General features: G+C 37.3%; 1 pseudogene; it reads right to left on the bottom strand.

Moving 5' to 3' along the window:
• Window positions 1-4305: 4305 nt before the first annotated feature.
• On the bottom strand, window positions 4306-5242 carry LOC107157550 (annotated as a pseudogene).
• Window positions 5243-6678: the final 1436 nt, after the last annotated feature.

Genomic DNA, 6678 nt, shown 5'->3' with positions numbered 1-6678 from the left:
ATATATATATATATATATATATATATATATACAGGCATCTGATACTTGAGAAAGGTGTCAAAACATATGTTTAAATACAGCCTTTTTAATGTTCATCATTGTTAGCAATTAGAGAAACACAAATCAAAACCACTCTAAGATTGCATCTCACTCCAGTCAGAACAGTAACTATTATGCATACAAACAACAGTAAGTGTTGGAAAGGATGTGGGAAAAAAGGTACACTCATACACTGCTGGTGGACTGCAAACTGGTACAGCCAATATGGAAAGCACTATGGAGATTTCTTGGAAAATTGGGAATGGAACCACCATTTGATCCAACTATCCCTCTCCTAGGTTTATACACAAAGGACTGAAAAACAGCATACTACAGGGACACAGCCACATCAATGTTTATAGCAGCACAATTCACAATAGCTAAACTGTGGAACCAACCTAGATGCCCTTTAGTAGATGAATGGATAAAAAAATGTGGTGTATATACACAATGGAATATTACCCAGCAATAAAAGAGAATAAAATCATGGCATTTTCAGGTAGATGGGTGGAGTTAGAGAAGATAATGCTAAGTGAAGTTAGCCAATCTCAAATAACCAAATGCCGAATGTTTTTTTCTGATATCAGGAGGCGGATTCATAGTGGGATAGGGAGAGGGAGCATGGGAGGAATAGATGAACTCTAGGAAGAGGGGTTGGAGGGGAAGGGAAGAGGCATGGGGTTAGAAATGATGGTGGAAAGTGATGATCATTATTATCCAAAGGACATGTTTGAAGACATGAATTACTATGAATATACTTTGTATACAACCAGAGATATGAAAAGTTGTGCTCTATATGTGTAATAAGAATTGTAACACATTCTGCTATCATATATAAATTTTTTAAAAAGATAGCCTTTTTAAAATATGGCGCTAGGAACTTGGATATGCATATGCAGAAGAATGGAACCAGATCCCTATCTTTCACCTTGCATAAAAGTCACATCAAAGTAACAAAAGACCTGGAAATTTGACCAGAAACTCTGCAACTACTGGAAGAAAACATAGGGTCAGCATTCCAACATAATGCCACAGGCATTGACTGTACCAGGCAAGACCCCTAAAGCCCAAGAAATAAAACTAGGAATGATTAAGTGGAATGGCATCAAGTTAAAAAGTTTTTTGCTCAGCCAAGGAAACAATTAGGAGTGTGAAGAAAGAGCCTACAAAGAGGATAAACGGATAAACTCTTTGCCAGGTATTTTTCTAACTAGGGATTAATAACTAGAATATATAAATAATTCAAACAACTTAACTCCAAAAAAAAAAAACATAAACTAATTAAAATGGGCAAAAGAACAGACACATCACAAAATAAGAAAGACAAATGACCAAAAAATATGTGCAAAAATGTTCAATATCCCTAGCAGTCAGGAAAATACAAATAAAAACTACACAGATTGCATGTCATTCCAGTTAGAATGGTAATCACCCAAAACATAAATAATAACAAAGGATGGCAAAGATTTGTAGAAAAAGTACACTCACACATTGGTGGTGGGGCTGGAAATTAGTACAGCCACTCTGGGAAGCAGTGTAGAGATTCCTCACACAACTGGGAATGAAACAACATACCCAGCTGTTCCAATCTTTGGCATATATCTCAAAGATCCTAAAATCAGCACACTATAGGGACACAGCTACATCAGTGTTTACAGCATCACAATTCACAACAACCAAGTTATGGAGCCAGTCCGGGTAGCTACCCACAGATAGGTGGACAAAGAAATTGCAGTATACATACACAATGGCGTTCTAATCAGCCCTAAAGAATAATGAAATTATGACATTTGTTGGTAAGTGGATGGAAATGGAGAACATCGTGGTAAGTAAAGTAAGCCAGCCTCAGACAGTCAATGTTGAATGCTTTCTTTCATATGTGGAAGTTAGAATACAATAAAGAAAAAAGGGGAATCCCGTAAAAATAGAAAGATCAGTGGAGTAGAGGAAGGGATTTGAGAGGGAGAGAGGAAGGATGGAAAAAGGGAGGAAGTGGAATAAAATTGACCAAGTTATACTGTGTGTATGTGTGTGTATGCATATGTGGAAATATATGTGCATATGAATATATCACAGTGAATTACACCTTTTATGTGTATCTAAGAAGCACCAATTCACAAAATAAATGAATAAAGAGAAGAAAGACCAGGAGTAGAGAAAGGGGAAGTGGGGGGAAGGGAAAAGGAAGTAGTGGGAACTGAACAGGAGCTATTTATATTCCATGCTTGTATGTCGGAATAAAATTCACTATGACATATAACTATAATACTCTAATAAAAAACATTAAACATACAAAAGAATTTTATTTGGAAATACTAAAATCAGTTAACATTTGTTGAGTTATTACCAAAGGCTAGACAATATTCTATACCTATAATATATATGCCCTTATTTCCCACCAAATCTCCTCTTTAAGTTTTGTTTAGTTCCTCTCAACAGTGTTTTGTAGTTTTTTTAATTGCAGTAGAAAACATGATACAATAAGACCATGTGTATTCTTCATTTTCTGTGCAACATATTGTATAAATATTATATAGATCATGACTATTGATATTGTACTCAAAAGTTTGTCCCATTGTATTTGGTCTGGTTTTATCTATCACATACCAAAAGATATGTATATTGAAATTCCCCCCCCAAAATAATGGGGAAATAATTACAAAACACTTATCCAGATCAAGTGTCCAGAAAAAAGAAATTATAGGTCAGAAATACAAGCATAAATCATATAATTACAAAATGAGAAGACTTGAAAAGAAGTTTTTCCGCTGACAATATGTAAACTTCCAAAAGACTTCTAGAACGATGCTAATACATCACAGGAAAATGGAAATTAAAGGTAGAATGAGACAGCACTTGAGAACACATTAGGAGCTATTTGGTTTATAAAATGAAAATAACAGGTGTGGGCAAGGATATTATGAAATCGGATCTTTAAACATTAGAATATAAAATGTACCAGGTAATATTAAAAAGAGTCTGACAATTCCTCAAAAAGTTAAATACCCAATTATCATGTGACCCAATGGTCCTACTTATATATACATTGGCCAAACTATTTAAAAACAGTACAGTCACTTGTTGCTTAACTTAACAATGAGGATAGATCTGAGAAAGACATTATAAGGACATTTATGTTCTGTACAAACATGAGGTGTTCTCACAAAAACTCAGATGGGTACAAAATTTGGGGGTAATATCATGCAACGGGACCACTGTCATACATATATGGGGTCTGCCATTATCTGAAATGTCATTATGCAACACTTACCTGTACTCAAACAAATATGTGTGCATGCTATCCACAGGATCCCTATTCTTAAGAACTTAACCAAGGAATTTACCCCAATGGTCATCATTGGATAAATGGATAAACAATTTGTGGTGCATACTTACACTGAAATATTAGTCATGAAAAGGAAGAAGAGATAACTAACATTAATCAGTAAAACAGCCAAAAGGAATGAAGAAAAGAAGCAATGTGGGAAGGAAGGAAATATGGAAGAAAGGAAAAAACAGGGGATCACAAAGAATGAAGCAATATCTCAGTGTTCTCCTAGGCATTTTATCATCATGATTCATAGGACCAAGCCAGCTTTCAAAGATTCCAAGATTCCAGGTTCCTTGTCCAAAATCTAATCACTGTTGTTACAAAAGGTAGCACAACAAAGTCAGAAGTCTGTACTCAGTTTCAGGGTCCCAAATACTCCATTCTAATCCAAGTCTCTTTCATTCAGAAACTATGTGAAAGACAGAAAATGTCTCAAAGAAATCTTTTCAGAATGAATAAAGTCACACAAGTCAAGTGACAACCACAGTCGTGAGATGATAATCATTTTCTTTTGACTGTTATATGATTTCATACCAGTTCCTTCAGGAAGAAGAGGAGGTTAAGCCCTTTAAGGTGAAGAAGATCACATTCAAAAGGAAAATGGTGGTGCAATGAGTGTCGGCATGTGCCATGATAAGGGCTTTAAACATTAAATTAGGATGCTCAGGACAAATCTGACCCAAGTAGAAGGCAGCTTTAGATTAAGGACCCCATAGATTAAAGACATCTGGGGGGAGAAAACTTACAAAGGATGTACTGATGAAGTGGTTGAGGAGAAACCAATACAAACTCTTATACAAGCAAAGTCAAAAGTGCTTCTGGAATGGAAATAGGAAGAAGCGTGTTTTTCAGGGGAGAAAAGAGTCATGCTATGTAAACTCACAGCCTTTGCCTCAGAGACCCAAGCATCCACATAGTTCTGAGGTCAATGTCCCTCAAGGACCAGAGGTTGCTCTGCTGAGGAGTCTCCCCAGGGCCCCCTTCACATCCTTGTTCCTCAGGCTGTAGATGAAGGGGTTCAGCATGGGGGTGACCACAGTGTACATCACTGAAACGACTGTGTTCTTGTTGGAAGAATGGGTCACAGCAGAACTGAGGTAAACCCCAAGTGCCATTCCATAGAACAAGGAGACCACACAGAGGTGGGACCCACAGGTGGAAAATGCCTTAGATTTTCCCACAGAGGAGGACATGTGCATTAAGAGGAGACAATCTGAGACTAGGAGAAGAGGATCCCAGTGACAGGAAACATGCAGAGGGGTGCTGTTGCTACAAGCAAGACGATGTTATTGATGAGGGTATCAGAACTGGCCACCTTGAGAACCTGTGCTAATTCACAGAAGAAATGTGGGATTTCAGTGCCTACAGAGAAGCTCAGCCTCTTCATCAGTAGAATGTGAAGCAGGGAACTGCAGAAGATGATGAGCCAACATGTCAGAACCAGGAGGACACAGAAGTGAGGGTTCATGATGACCGTGTAGTTCAGGGGGTGGCAGATGGCCACAAAGCAGTCATAGGCCATCACGGTCAGTAGGAAATTATCCATTCCAGCAAAAAACATTAAAAATACATGTGACTGAGGCACTCTGTGTAAGATACGTCTTTCCTCTGTGCCTGGATATTCACCAGCATCTTAGGGACCATGGTGGAGGTGAAACAGATGTCCACAAAGGACAGGTTGGAGAGGAAGAAGTACATGGGGGTGTGGAGGTGGAGTTCAGAGCAGATTGCCAGGATGATGAGCAGGTTCCCAAGCACTGTGACCAGGTACATGGACAGGAAGAGGCCAAACAGGTTGAGCTGCAGGTCTGGATCCTCTGACAGTCCCAGGAGGAGGAACTGTGATAGGACTGTGTGGTTCTCCACTTCCATGTAGCTGTCTATTCCCCTTGAGAAATCAACAAAAGTTAAAAACAAACAAGCAAAGTTAAAAAGTCAATCAAATAAAAACACAAACAATACAACTGGATATCAAGTAATCCTCCCTTCACAATGTCACCCTCAGGTGGACGTCCTTTGGCATGCCTGATTCCTTCCCATAGTGATTCATGTGGCTAAATGGTAACTTACTTCACTTTTGCAAGTCGATAACAACCCAGACTTTCTTTAATTTAGCAGAAGTCTCTCATTTTACGTCTACTCATCTATTTTAATTCCCTTTTTAAAATTTAAGTACATGAGATAATTTTGTCTTTGTTATGACCCATCCAGAACATTTGAACAAATTTCATATTTTCCTTGATAATCCCCACATTTCCTTAATTGAAATAGCTCTATAATAGTGATAAAGCATGGACTTCAGTCTCTTTCGAGATTGAATGGATCATTGGTGTCCACAGTGTTATGATTGGACTTAGAATAAATAACAATCTTTATTCTATGACTTAGTAATTCCTAATGCTGTGATTGCTAAGTCACTACCTATTTTAAACTAAAGGTACTATTATTATTATTATTATTATTATTATTATTACTTGTTTTTAAATTTAAAAATTCCTATTCAGTAGAATTCTGAATAAGTGATACCTGTTGTTATTATTTTTATTATTCTACTTTATGATCATTGTTTTGGATAAGTAGCTCTCCCGACAAGCAGAATAGAGCTTGATTTGCAAAATTCTTGAGTTCTTGAGTCGGACTTCCTGGAGTAGATTTTTGCCTATCCATCTTATTATTTATGACCTTGAGAAAGTCATCTAAATTCTATTAGTTATTAATGCATTATCTCTCCAGTAGTAGTAGTAAATATTTCCTACATGATAGGACCAATAAAGAAATGTAATGACATGATGATATAATTGTTCTATTGTGGTTCCTGAGACATTTGATGAATACTTAAATGTGAACTTCTATTCTTAACATCACAAAACATTTTTCCTGCATGGATATCATTTAGCAACATCCCCTTAAGTCAGGCAGCCATCAGGATGAAATTATGATCATCATAGATACAACAAATCTGCCAGGGACAGTGGCACACACCTATCTTGCCAGTGGCTCAGGCAGCTGACGCAGGAGGATCACAGGCTCGAAGCCAGCCTCAGCAGCTTAGCAAGGCCCTGAGCAGCTTAGTGAGACCCTTTCTCAAAATAAAAAAAATAAGAAGGACTGGAGGTGTGGCTCAGTGGTTAAGTGTCCCTGAAAACAAAAATTAATAAATTAATTAATTAAAATGCAACAAAATTTAAAAAATAAAAATACACACCCCAAAATTATAATACTTATTACCTTAGGATCACTGTACAGCATTCCTAATTAATGGAGATCCACATGGCTCCTACTTTCAGAGAATGCCTGCCTGGTGAACT

This window comes from Marmota marmota, unplaced genomic scaffold (assembly GCF_001458135.2).
Source record: "Marmota marmota marmota unplaced genomic scaffold, marMar, whole genome shotgun sequence".
Taxonomy (NCBI): domain Eukaryota; kingdom Metazoa; phylum Chordata; class Mammalia; order Rodentia; family Sciuridae; genus Marmota; species Marmota marmota.
This window is presented reverse-complemented; position numbering and strand designations above follow the sequence as displayed.